Raw genomic sequence first — 12,307 nt, forward strand, 5'->3', positions numbered from 1 at the left:
TGGAGGGAACAGCAAGTGCAAAGGCCCCGAGGCAGGAACGTGGCCGATGTCTTCCGGAAACAGCCAGGAGGCCAGTGTGGCTACAGCAGATAACCAAGGGAACGTTAGGAGAGACGGGGTGGAAGAACAAGTCTTCCGTGCATTTCAAGCAATTTAAGGATTTCCAAGAATATTTTTGCCTTCTCCAACAGATTTATAGCAGCAAACCCCCACCGTCAGAGATGCATCTGCCGGTATTCTGGGCCAAGCCTTTGCTGTTTGGGGCCTGATCCTGCCAAATGGTCTTCCTGCTGCCTCCCAAGCTGGGCCAGCTGTAACAGGGCCTGGGACTGGTTCATCCCTTCCTTCACTCTTTCCTTCATTCCTTCCCTCATGTGTCCATTCATTCCACCAGCATTTACTGAGCTGGAATAGTGAGGCGGGAGACAAACATTGTCCCTACCCCGAGGTGCTCAGAAGCCCCAGTGAAAGATCCCAGAAAAAGCTGCAAGCACAGGCTGCCTGTGAAGAGGGAAGTAACACTCACTCTAAGCATAGCAGTGAGCCCCTGGGGCCCATCTGTTTTCTGAGCCTTTACAGGAATCAGCTCAGTCATTCTTATAGCAACTCTGATTGTCCCCATTTCACAGCTGGGGAAGTCAAGGCACAGGGGCATAAGGAGCAGGATGGGCAGAACCAGGCTTTTTTGTCCTTGGGTACTAGGTTCTAGCCCTGCCCTCCCAAGGCATCCCACTGGTCATCAGGTGTAGGAAGAGGGGCCTTATTGTCCAGTTCATCCTGTTGTTAGGTGTGAAAGAAACTGTTTAATTAATAAGATGCTGCAAGCACAGCCTGGGTACCCACTGTGAGAGGAGGAGAGAGCAGGGATGGCTGTGGGGTGATGTCACATGGGCAGGCTGGGGGCCATCCAGGGAGGCTTCCTGGAAGACGCTGATGCCAGGCAGGGAGGACGGGAGTGACAGAGCTCCTCATGGTGCTGGTGGAAGCCTGGATCCGCTGGGGGGCCCTTGAACAGCAGGTGCCTGTGTGAGTGCGTGTCTGCGACGTGAGCACCTGGGGTGTGTCCAGGTGTGGTGTATGTTTCTATCTGTGCATCTGTGTTGTGTGCCTCCTTTGGGGCTGTTTGTGCTTCTGTCATTGTTGGTGCCTCTGCAGTGTGCATGTGTGTGTGTGGTGTGTCTGGGATTCGGTGTGATTGCTTACGCGCAGGTTCGCATGTCATATGTGACACATGTCATATGTGTCATGTGTCACATGTGTCATGTCTGTTCCGGGTCAGGTGTGTATTGAGTGTCGTATGTCTGCTGTGTGTCTGATGGGGTTGGATGTGATGAGTGTTCCTGTGATTGTGATGTGGTCCGTGAAAGTGTCTGGGTTCCTGTGGGTGCGGGGCCATGGGCAGGACCCTGCCTGCCGACGCACCCCAGAGCATCAGCCGTGTTCCTGCATCAGAGCAGACAGGCGGGGCTGGGAGGGATGAGTCTCATCCCCAGGGCAGGAGGCTGAGTACCCCGCCCCGAGCCCACTCCTCCATGTCCCCCAAATAGCCGCAGAGCCACAGGAGGCGGCCTCGGCCCCAGAGTGAGGGCTGGGGCTCAGCTCACCCACCCTCTCCAGGCTTCTCGGTGTCCGCATGGGGTCAGAGGCCCGCCTGGAAGGTGTGGAGCCAGGGGACAGCAGGCTTTCACAGGCAGTGGGGGTGCTGGAGCAACCGGGGGGCTCATGGGGAGCGTGAGCAAGGCAGACCAGGGTTAGCGCGTGCCCGGTGGGGGCAATTACAAGCACGTAGCTCAGCCAGAGCCCCGGATGAGACAGCATGCGCTCACGTGTGCTCAGATGGCACACGCGTGTACAGGAGGAAGTGAGTGCTCCGGGGTAGACACACGAGGACAGACAGACACACGTATGTAGGGACAAGTGTGTGTGCAGCGACCGACACACACGTGCATGGAGACACGTGAGTGCACAGGCAGGTGCTGAAATGAGCAGAGGGCGGGCGATGGGCCTGACGGGGGCTTGCTGGTGGGCAGATTCACTGTCCTGCAGGAAGGTAGGCCCCTTGCCCTGGGAATTGGGAAGTCTGGGTCTTGACGGCAATCTGGGGCAAGGAATTGCCGTTGTTTCAAAGCCTATGGGAATCGAAACGACTCTTCTGTCCCTCTGTGGGTCTGACTTGATCCCAGGGCCCCCAGTGTTTCGTCTCTGTCTGTCAGCTGAGGCCAGAGGGCAGCTTGCTGTGTGTCCGAGAGAAGTTCCAGGCCCCTGTGTGTTCAGTTCTCTGGGGCCGGGCCCAGGGGAGGACACATGGGGTGGAGGCCTGGGACCGCCTGGGAGAGCCAGACCAGGACAGGGGAGGCACTGTCCTGCCTGCAAAAGTCATTTCTCACCCCCACCTCCACCCCACCCGTCTCCTGGCATCTGTCAGGACCTTAATGGATAAAACATCCTGCCAGCGCTCAGGCCCTGCCCTCCGTCCTGAGGCAAGCGCCAGCTGCTGGTGAGTGGCTCTGGGCACCCGTGGGTGGAGGGGCTGGTGTCGGAGTTGGTCTGCCGAATCCCAGAATATGGCAGCTCTCAGCAGGCCAGGGGCATTATGGAAGGCTTCCTGGAGGAGGTGGTGGGGCTGGAAGCTGCTGGCCTGGGAGTCAGACACCTGGACTCAAACTAGACCCCTTGAGATCAGTGACTGTCATCTTGGTCACATCTGTGTTCCCAGCTCCCAGACCAGAGCCTGGTACACAGTAGGCACTCAATAAATTTTTGTAAAATGAAAGAACAGAAAACAATAGCTTTAGATAGCATCTTCCCTATGTAAGAACTGTGAATAGCCCTAAGCTATGCTATGTCCGTTGCTCAGTTGTGTCTGACTTTCTGCAACCCCATGGACTGTAGCCTGCCAGACTCCTCTGTCTATGAAAATCTCCAGGCAAGAATACTGGAGTGGGGTGCCATTTCCTTCTCCAGGGGGTCTTCCCGACTGAGGGGTCAGACTCGGGTCTCCTGCATTTCAGGTGGATTCTTTCTTGTCTGAGCCATCAGGGGAGTCTGAACAACGCTATGAGGTGCATTTTACTATTATCTCCCATTATCTATATGAGGAATCAGGCACAGAGACGTTAAGTCCTTTGCTCAAGGTCACACAGCTAATAAGTGACAGCTCTGGGTTCAAACCCAGGCTTTTCTGCAAAGCCTGGTGGGCACCACTGTTGAAGGACTCAGTGTCTGTCTCTCTCATGGGACTGAAGGCCACGAAAGAGGAGCTTGTCTGTTTAATCCCTGCTCATTTATTTTGGCCTGGCACATAGCAGGTGCTTGATAAATATTTGTGGGCTACATGACAAGAGCCCTGTCTCTCTGAGTCCTCAGACAAGTCACTTCTCTCTGAGCCCCAGTCTCCTCATCTGCAGGACGGGGCAGTTTAGATGCTGGGAATCCGGGTTCTCCCAGGGCCCTGTTTGGGTGGGTAGAGACTGCCCTGCACCCCCCCCCAACCCTGGACCTCAGGGGTGGCCACGCTGGTAGCCCCAGACTTGGCAACTCACCCCAGCAGGCAGGTGGAGCGGCTGGCTCCCTGGGCCTGACCCAGGGCTGAGAACCTTCCAGCTCTGAGCAGGATAGGGCCTGAGCTCATATGTCCGGCCGCCTAGCAGGTCTGAGCTTCCACTGGGTTGAGCAGTGCCCAGCCCCACCCCCAAGGAAGGAGATCGGAGCCCTGTTAAGTGGAGCAGCTGCCGAGTGCAGGGTCCATCCTCTGAAACCTGGCCACTGGCCCCAGGAGGTGGGGCAGCAGGGCTGTGCCCATTTTACAGATGGGAATACTGAGCTTCCCAGAGGGCCATCTGCTCACCCAAGATTCCAGAGCCCAGATCCTGCTGTTTCAGGCCCTGCCCTCTGCCTAACCCTTCATAAGACGGAAAAGCACGAGAAGGCTCCCCGCAGAGCAGGAGGGGGTCTGAAGACCCCGCAGACAGAGGAGGGCAGGCTCCACACTCTTTAAAGGCCCCTGGTCTTTTGTGACCACAGGAGCAGCTCAGCCTAATGTTCAGGTGAGAAAACTGAGGCCCATCTTGCTTTGTGTAGTGAGCACCCCTTCTTCCCTCCTCGTCTCCCAGGCCCCCGCATCCCTCAGACATCCTCCCCGCTGTTTCCTCCCCACTTGGATGCTCTCTTCTTCCAGGTTTCAGTCCAAACCTCCCCTCCTCAGAGCGCCCTGCAACTGACCTCACTCTGAAGTCCCTTTCATCTGTCACCCTTATCATGTCTGAATCATTGGGTTGGTTTCTTCCCTAGCTTGTTAATTCTGTCTTCTCACTGGAAGATCATCCCCCGGGAACTGGCGTCTGTCTCATTCTGCTCCATCTCCAGACCCAGCCCAGGCCCTGACAAATCTGTATCTGCTGAACAAGTGTTTTTCAATGAATTTGGACCTTGCTAAATGCCTGATAGGTTTTCAGCCAAGGCTGTAGTGATATTCGATGGCCCAAGGAGGGACGAGGTAGAAGAACAGGAAAGGCACACACACCAGGGTCCTAGCCTTGCTTGCTGTGTGACCTTGGGCAAACGCCCTGCCCTCTCTGAGCCCGGACGGCCATTGTCCCAGCTGGAATAAAGGATGATCAGAAACTGCCTCCTGGGTGGCTGGGAATCCTCGTAAAGTGTGAAAATTGGAACCGGGCTGCCCTCAGCAGGTGACCACATGCTCCCCGCCCCAGCACCCCGAGGTTCCCCAGCTGGCTGGAGTCAGCGGAGAGGCAGCCCGCCAGAGCGTGTGGGTGCTTGGAAGGATGGAAAATGGGAATTTGCTGCTCTCTCCTCGGGCAGGGCACGGGTCCACCTGCCCCAGGTCATAGAGCACAGATGGGGAGCTGGGGGGGTGGGGAGCAGGCACCCCGGGGCCTCCAAAACCATCCATGGTCATGGGCGTTGAGGGGACTTGAAGGGCCTGAGTGAGGGTGATGGAGCGGGAGCAGGTGTGGAAGCAGGTGTCCACTCTCGGCATCGCTGGGAGTGGGGGCGGGCAGTGCCCCCACGTCTGCCCAGAACCGGCCTGGCTGGTCGGACACCTGTCCTCTGATGCTTTTGTCGGGAGCCATCACAGACGTGAGCCAGGCTGGGGGTGCGGTGGGGGGAGGGGAAGGAGGGAGGTGGGGGGATGGGAGGAGGGAGGTGGGGCCTGAGGGTTGCATAAGAAGGGGCTGGGGGAGGGGGTCCTGCGGAGCACCCCAGGCCTGCTCCTTCAGGCTGGGGACGCCAGGGAAGTCGAGTCAGTCCTCTGAGCCTGTTTCCTCATCCGTAAAGCAGGGCTGAAACTCCCCCTGTATGCAGCATCTGTGCCCGAAAGTCCTCCAGGCACATGTGAGGGGCGGGGGGCCCTGAGGAATGCTCTGGGGCCTCAGGCTGCCCGCCCCCTAATGGACTTTATCATTCTTTCCCTGAAGAAAACGTTCCTGGGCACCTACTGTGTGCCAGAGCCATGCTGGGGACACGGGAGTGGGTGGGACCCGTGAGGGCCCTGTCCGGGAGGAGAAGACAGAAGACCCACAGGCGAAAAGAATGAGCCAGAAAATTTCAGGGGCTTCCCAGGCGGTCCAGTGGCTGAGGCTCCCTGCGTCCACTGCAGGGGGCGCGGGTTCGATCCCTGGTCAGGGAACTCAGATTCCCCGCAAGCCCCACGCTGGGGCCCAAAACACCTCCAGACAGTGATGCAGGCAATGAAGAATGAAAGGAAGGCTGTGTTAGAGGGTGACGAGGTGGGGGCTGCTTTAGACGGGGACCAGGGAGGCCTCTCTGAGGAGGTGACCGGGGCGCAGGGGCGGCCTGGAGGAGGAGCAGCTCCAGGAGGGCTGGTGGGCTCCGGGCGGCCGGCCCCACGGCAGGGGCAAAGGGCCTGAGATGCGGCCAGAGCTCAGAGCTCGCTTGGCCTTTGCAGAGGAGCTACCAGGAGGCCCCTGTGTGAGGGGATCTGGCCCGAGGGGACCCTCCGGGACCCTCCCGCCCTGTTCCCAGGGGTCGAGGCCAAGGGGCAGGGCAGGGGCCAAGCTGGAGGAAGTGGGGCCAGGACCCCCGGCGGGCAGCCTCTCGGGGGACTGCCAATATCCAGAGTGCTGGTGACAAGACCCAGTCCCAGGCGGCAGGAGGTGGGGGCCTGGGCCTCCATAAACAGCCACGGCTCGTAAAGCTGATCAAAGCCGCGGGCCTGTCCTAGCTCCGGCGACTTCCGGTAGGGCCCAGAGCCGCCCAGCTGGTGGGAAGCAGCCTCTGGCCTGCTCGAGGGTCTCTGTGTGGCGGAGGATGGGTCCCCGGGCTTGTCCCGGCCTCCTTGCCCCCACTTTCCTCATCCACGGGGCTAAGTGGAACCTCTGAGCAGCTTGTTTCGTTCTGCGTCTTTGACAAGAGCTCAGCCCCTGGAACCGAGGATCTGGGGGTCCGAGCCCCAGTCCTGCCACTGTGTGACCTCAGGCAGTGACCCCCCGGCCCCCATCCTGACAACTCAGACCTCAGCTTTCAAATGGGGTTAATGGTCATATCTGGGCTTCCTGGGTGGCACAGTGGTAAAGAATCTGCCTGCAATGCAGGTGGCTCAAGAGACACGGGTTCAGTCCCTGGGTTGGGAAGATCCCCTGGAGAAGGGCATGGCCTCCCACTCCAGGACTCTTGGCTAGACAATTCCACGGACAGAGGAGCCTGGCGGGCTACAGTCCACGGAGTCGCAGAGTCAGACACGACTGAGCAGCTGAGCATGCACACACACAATGATATTAGCTGCTTCAACATCCCAGAGCCTGAAGTTTAGTGATGTAATTTATAATGATAGTTTCTTGCTCATCTAAAGATGATGGTAACAATCCTCAGGCACCCCAGTGGAGCAGCCGTGTCCCAGGCAGCAGGTCGAACTGAGGTTTGTGGGGCAGAGAGTGAGGGTCTGAGCCCCTCCACCGCTCCTCCTGCACGGGTCTGGGCAAGGGGAGGCCCCAGAAGCGAGGAGTCCCAGCTTGTCTAGGCCACCCCCGCCCGCACCCCGCCCCCCCCAGCCACCCCGAGAGAAGCAGCACTTCCCAGGCCTCGGGCGGGGCCTCCTGGGGCCTGGCCTGGCTCTGGAATCCCAGGCGTCTCACCAGCTCTCTGAGGCTCTCTTTCCTCAGCAGACAAAGAGAGATGAAAATCCCCTGGAGGATGAAAACAGACCCAGGATTCTGCCATGTCTCCCCAGCTCCCCTCTTGGTCCAGCCCGGTCCCCGCCTGCCGGGATTATCACAGTGACCTCATCCGGGGCTCCCTGCATCCCACATCATCCCCTTGCATTCCCTTTCATCCCCCTGAATCCCTCCTGCATCCCCCTACAGTCCACCCTCTGCCAGAGAACCTGGGTCAGACCACATCCTTCCTCTGCTCAGAACCCTCTGGGGCCCCCACTCCGCCCAGAGAGCACCCCCACCCCATGCAACCCACAGGCCCAGCCTGGCCTCCCCCACCCTCCCCTTCATTCCCATCCAATCTCACCACATAAAACTACTGAAGCCTGTGTTCAGACTGCTCTTATCAGCTTCTAACACACTGTATAAAATACCGATTTATGTTGTCTGTCTGCCCCGAGAGCATGTCAGCTCCATGAGGGCAGGGTTTTGTTTTTTTTTTTTTTTTCTGTTTTGCTCCCAGTTATATCCCCTGTTCCTAAAAACAAACGGTTCATAAGTGTTTGTGGAATGCGTGAATGGATCCTTGTTCAGCTCTGGGAGGCAGGCGCTATTGTTATTTCGATTTTATGAAGGAGGAAAGTGAAATTGAGCAAGGCAGGAAGTGGGTGAGTTGCCCAAGATCTCAGACAGCTGGAGTCGGGTTGATAATAATAATAATGACCCAGCTAAGATATATTGAGCTCCTACTATGTGCCAGGCACTGGGATACTGAAATAGTAGAAGACGAAAGCCAGGCACATGGTAAGTGCTTTATGTGGGATAACTCTTGGAATCCTCAATGGGACTCTGTTAGTAGGGATGGTTAAACCCATTTTACAGATGAGGAAACCGAGGCTCAGAGGGATTAAGTAGCAGTTCTCTAATAACAATAGAGACAATAACCCCAGTTTACCAAGCCCTGCTCTGGGCACTGGCTCCATATCCGGGATCCTTCACCTGTACCACGCCTTCTATTATACTTTACCACAAAGAAACCCGCTTCTGGGAAATGTGGTGATTTGGCACTGGTTGTAAGATGGAATGGAAGTTTCAGCCCATTTCCCAGGTTCTTCTGTCCCGGGACATGCCTGGCACTGGGAGGTGGAGACGCCCAAATACAGAAACCCATAACATTCACCGCCTCAAAGCCTCTCTGGCGCCTTAGTTTCCCTAAGTCTCTTTAGGGCCCGTGGGCTCCCTTTGTGTTCTTCGCTGGGACTCCCGTTTTCTCCAGGGAGGACTGGAGGCGTGGTAGCAACTCTGCTGTGTGACCCAGGGCAAGTTGCTCTGCCTCTCTGAGCTGCCGGCCTCGGCTGACTCCACGGAGTCACAGCTGCTGACGAGGAGGCTCTGGGCTGGGAAGGAGCGAGGACTCGTCTTCCAAGGCCGGGCAGCTGGGAGCACCTGTTACCAGGAGGACGTAACAGAGCCACCGTCACCCCTGTGCCAGGCCCGTCTCCCTTCCCCCGCGGCCCCCTGTTAGAGCTCTGCAAGCCCCCAAGGGGTGGGTGCAGCCCTGACCACCGGGCCCATCCGCCACTATTCTGACAGCCTTAAAAAAAATTTTTTTAAATGTATTTATTATTTTTGGCCACCCTGGGTCTTCACTGATGTGTGGGCTTTCTCTACGGCGAGCGGGGGTTACTCTCTACTTGCAGCGCTTGGGCTTCTCATTTCTGTGGTTTCTCTGGTTGCGGCCCCCGGGTTCGAGGGTGCAGGGGCTCGGTAGTTTTGGTTCGCAGGCACAGGCATGTGGAATCTTCGCGGAGCAGGGATTAAACCTGTGTCCTCTGCATCGGCAGGTGGATTCTTCACCACTGGACCACCAGAGAAGTCCCTGGCTGTCTTTTCTCAGTGGGAAAGAGGAGTGAGTAATCAGGCCACACGCTCCAGCCACCCTTCTAACCCCGCCAGCCAGCATCCCTATCTTTCTTGAATCTGCTTCCTTCTACCTTCTCCCATGGTCTGAAATCAATGACCGCCACCCTCCACCCCCATGATCCGTTCTCCTGACATTCAATTCCTGTGATTCAGGGCTCTGCCCCTTGTACAAATTGGGTACCAATTGGGAAGTGAGGTGCAGAGAGGTTCCTGCTGCGGTTGCTGAGCCTAAGGAAGCTAGGGCATCTTTCGCAGAGGGCTGCAGGGATCTTTCCGAAGGCCTCCCCGTCATACGCTCGCCTGGGGTGACGATGGCTCAGTGGGTGGGGAACACTCTGTGCCCTTTCCCCTGTCTTACAGGAGGAGGAGCTCGACTTCAGCGGGCCACAGCCACCATCCTGGGGTCACATGGCCCGGAGGTGGCAGAACTCTGTGACTACAGAGCGGGAGCCTGAGGCCCCAAGAGGGGGACGACCTTGCCCAAGGTCACACAGGCCCTGTTACAGGCTAGATTCCCCACTGAGGCTGGGCCAGAGCTGCTGGAGGTGCTGGAATCCCAGGCTAAGCTTTCCCACGGCCCTGGGATGGGGGTGGGGGAACTGCCTGGCATTTCCTGTTTGGGCAGGACCTGAGTGGGGAGACTTCCCGTGGCCCTCCCCGCTCTCAGGAAATAATCCGGACCGAGGGGCCTGGCCCCTGTCTTCCCCAGGATGCAGTAAGGGGCAGAGGCTGGGAGCTGGGCTCCTGTGTTCCAGGCTTTCTCTCCCTCACTGTCTGTGTGTCCTGTTCCTCGCCCCTCCTCACTCAACCCCCGAGTCTTTGCATCCTTGGGAGTCCCAGTGAACAGATTCAGCGAAAGTCCCAGGCCCTCGGGAGTCCCAAGGCTGTGACCCCGGAGGATCACTTGCCCCTTCTGAGCCTCAGTTTCCTCCTCTGTTAAATGGAGTCATTGTGGGGATGGAATCAGAAATGCTAACTCAACACTTTGGGAATTCCCCTGCCGGGAGGGAGGGAGTCATCAAAGTCCTGACACTGACCTGGCCCGTGGTTTCCCAGATGGAGGGCTGAGGTCGAGGAGGTCAGGAGACCCACGTGAGGACACAGCCAGCTGAGGCTGCTCCACTTCCTTTCGCCGGAGGCGCCTGTGGTGTCAGATGCTCTGAGTCCAAGCCTCGGGCCTGCCGTTGCCTGGCAGTGTGGCTTCGGGCAGGCCACCCAGCCTCTCTGAGGCTCAGTTTTCTCTTCCGCAAAATGGGAGGATGCGAACCTGGTGGTGGGACTTAATGAACTGATTAAGTGTGGAAACCACCAAACGGTAGAGCCTGGTACCCAACAGGCCTCCAATCCACAATGTCGCCTCCTGGAGAGGGGGCTGTGCCCGGTCATCTTGGCCCCGTCTGGGGGGCAGGGAGGGCTCCCAGATGGGAAGAGTCGAGAAGCCAGCTGGGCTTGCCGGGAGAGGGGGGAGCTCTCTGTGAGAAGGACCCAGGTCCTCTGCGTCTGGGCCCTGCTTGCTGCCGCTGCTGTCTGTTCCCGACCTGGCAGGCCTCTCCTGCTTCACTCCCCGTGCTCACCAGTGCTGCGCTCCGGCCACAAGGGCCCCCACTTCTGTTCCTCCCTCCTCCAGCTCATCGCAGCCTCACAGTTTTTTGCACCTTTGGGTCTCTCTCCCTGGATCACCTTTTCCCGGTGTTTTTCCACCAGCAGACATCTTATTTTTAGGTTCTGTCATTAGAATCTAAAACCGGACCTTGAATATTTTAGGCATCTAATAAATATTAGGTCCACGAATAAATGAAGAGATTTTGATTTTTGATCTCATACTAGAGTCTTTGTGCTTTAATAGACCCATTCAAGCCATTTACATTTATTGTTTACAGGGGTATGTTTGTGTCATCCAGAACTTTGTCTTCGGTTGATTGAATGATTGCATGAATGAGTGAATGAATGAAGCAGAGAAGATTCTAGGTTGCTGGGGTGGGCTGAAACTGGGGCTTCTGCAAACTGCCCTGGGCCATCCAGGGTAGAATGGACGTGGAACTGATCCGGGGTGCCTCACTCTTGCAATCATTTATTCCGCTGCCCGTGGCCCCCAGACAAGGGCTTATCTTCCGTCCCTGCCAGGCTTCCCTCATCTCGTCCCTTCACCTCCCCCAAGACATCCCAGGTTTTTGGTTCTGGGTTCTGGAGCCAGATCTGTGTGCCCACCTCAGGTCCTCCATTCACAGAGGGTATGGCCTTGACTTACCTTCCCGAGTCTTCCTTTCCCCACTTGTAAAATAGGGGTCCCAGGCTCAGCTTCCCACGGTGACCGTTGTTGGAAGGATTAAATGAAAGAACTTGGGTCAAAGGGCTCAGCACAGTGCCTGGCTTACTGTAAGCGCTCAGCGCGCACGCATTAGGTTTTATTATTTTGTTGTTGTACCTCAGTTTCCTTCCATTGTAAATGAGGCGGCCTGTCATTTCCTCCTAAGCACTCAGGATCCTGCCTCCACGTCCAGAGTTGGAGGGCTGTGCGGTCTACCCTCTCATCTCTGTCTCCCACAGCCCGCAGAGAAGGTCATCTTCCAGGACTTGAGGGGGTCCCCGGAGGCCTGACCCACCCCCAGGATCTGCGGAGAGGAGGCAACGCAAGCTATAGAGAGCGGTTCGTTCCTTCCCTGTGTCCACAAAAGCATCATCCCATCACACAGATGAGGAAGCCGAGACTCACTGGCTCACTGAACCCACAGGAGTGCCCTGAGCACCCACTGTGCTCACAGCCTAGTGGGAGAGGCAGGGAGAATACAGCTCACGCTGACCTGGCACCTCAGTGACCGAAATGGGAAGGAAATCCAAGGACGAGGGGATGTAGGCACACGTGTGGCTGGCTCACTTTGTTGGACAGCAGAAATTAACACACATAGTAAAGCAGCTATACTGCAAAAAAAAGGAAAGAAAACTTTATATCAAGTGCCTCGCCCAGCCCTCTGAAAGGCTCCCAGAGAGCGTTCCGACTCCCCTGTTTGTTGCTGGGGGGGACTGTTCCCTTTCTGCCAAAGGAGAAAGCCAGGCCAGAGTGGGCCATCCCGTGCAGAGCCACCAGCTTCCCAGGGTGGGGCAGGCTTCCTGCCTTTGCCAGGCTGCTGCCCCTGCTGGGGAGAGAATCGGCTTCCTCGCGGTCGCGGGGATCCGGCTCCGTGCTCAGGGCGTCACTTCCTCAGGGACCCTTCCGGGCTGGGAGGGCCGGTCCGCACCCCAGGGCTTCCTCT

The 12,307-nt window shown here is 57.4% G+C and overlaps 1 long non-coding RNA gene across 3 annotated transcripts; it reads right to left on the reverse strand.

Annotated features, from left to right (window-relative positions):
* Window positions 1–8,637: 8,637 nt before the first annotated feature.
* Window positions 8,638–11,982, reverse strand: LOC122681729. 3 transcript variants are annotated; one of them, XR_006337091.1, is made up of 3 exons: window positions 11,858–11,982; window positions 10,094–11,668; window positions 8,638–9,020 (listed from the first exon to the last, which is right to left on the reverse strand). It is a non-coding gene; the product is annotated as an uncharacterized LOC122681729 (long non-coding RNA). The 3 variants fall into 3 exon arrangements; XR_006337092.1 differs by lacking the exon at window positions 11,858–11,982 and having other exon boundaries at window positions 8,640–9,020; window positions 10,094–11,354; window positions 11,482–11,642; XR_006337093.1 differs by lacking the exon at window positions 11,858–11,982 and having other exon boundaries at window positions 8,642–9,020; window positions 10,094–10,794; window positions 11,305–11,642.
* Window positions 11,983–12,307: the final 325 nt, after the last annotated feature.

The sequence above is a fragment of the Cervus elaphus genome, chromosome 23, assembly GCF_910594005.1.
Source record: "Cervus elaphus chromosome 23, mCerEla1.1, whole genome shotgun sequence".
Lineage (NCBI taxonomy): Eukaryota > Metazoa > Chordata > Mammalia > Artiodactyla > Cervidae > Cervus > Cervus elaphus.